Source organism: Panthera tigris, chromosome C2 (assembly GCF_018350195.1).
Source record: "Panthera tigris isolate Pti1 chromosome C2, P.tigris_Pti1_mat1.1, whole genome shotgun sequence".
In the NCBI taxonomy this organism is placed as follows: Eukaryota; Metazoa; Chordata; class Mammalia; order Carnivora; family Felidae; genus Panthera; species Panthera tigris.
In genome coordinates, this window is record NC_056668.1 from 10,695,071 (window position 1) to 10,696,181 (window position 1,111).

Here is a 1,111-nt window from a genome sequence, read left to right on the forward strand (position 1 = left end):
GGATATATTAATGAGAATTTTTGTCCCCTCCCTCATTTGAAAAAAGAATCCCCGAGAGCAGCTCTTCACGCTCGCTCGTTGCTTTCTTTCCCTTCGGGGTATCCGAGGATCTGGATCAAATCTGCTCCCGCGAGCCAGGGAGAAGGGAAGGCTCTCTATCAGATGCCCCACCAGGGAGCAGGGAGAGGTGTTCGATCCCGTTGCCACAGTTAGAAAAAGAGGGACAGGTAAGAGTTCCCAGGCACACTTTTGGAATTTTGTACATGTTGGATGGTAGGCCAGCGCTTAAGAGATTGCCCCCGAGTTTGATTGACTTCACCCCTAAAAATGTCTGCAGACTTAAGCAGTGTGTTTTGCTTAGTTTCCACCTGTGCTGTGGACAGCACACTTTCCCTGTTTTTTGCCTCCTTGGGAGAGGCCACTGATCATTAGCATTGGTGTCCGCGAGAGGAGAAGACACAGGAGTCTGCCTTTTTGAAATTTATAAGGCATGACCAAGATGGCAGTTACTGTCAAAGTTTATTTTTTTTTTATTTGATTATTTTTTGTTTATTTTTGACAGAGAGACAGAGACAGAGACAGAGCATGAGCAGGGGAGGGGCAGAGGGAGAGGGAGACACCGAATCCGAAGCAGGCTCCGGGCTCTGAGCTGTTGGCACAGAGCCGGACGCGGGGCTCGAACTCACGAACTGCGATATCATGACCTGAGCTGAAGTCCGACGCTTAACCCACTGAGCCACCCAGGCGCCCCTAAAAGCTTATTTTCTAAGTGGAAGAAAGAATCTGACATTTTATTACGAAGTGTGCTGCCTGCAATAGGGCAGGAACCCCGCGCATGCAGCTAGATGCAGAAGGTGTGATCTTAATGCCCTTCATCGAGAGAGTCTGTCTGTCTCTCAAGCATCACGGCCAGGGCTGGCCCGGAGTATCTGAGAGTGTGCCCTTAGGATTGTCACCCTGTCCCAATTTGAATCACAAGCACCTTCTACCTTTGCTCTCAAATTCTTACCTCTCCCATCGCTTCATTTCTTCTCCTCTCCTTTTCCTCTGCTCTCTTTTCCCTCTCCTCTCCTTCTCCCCACTGTTTTTCTTTGGTTCCTTCCCCTTTTTC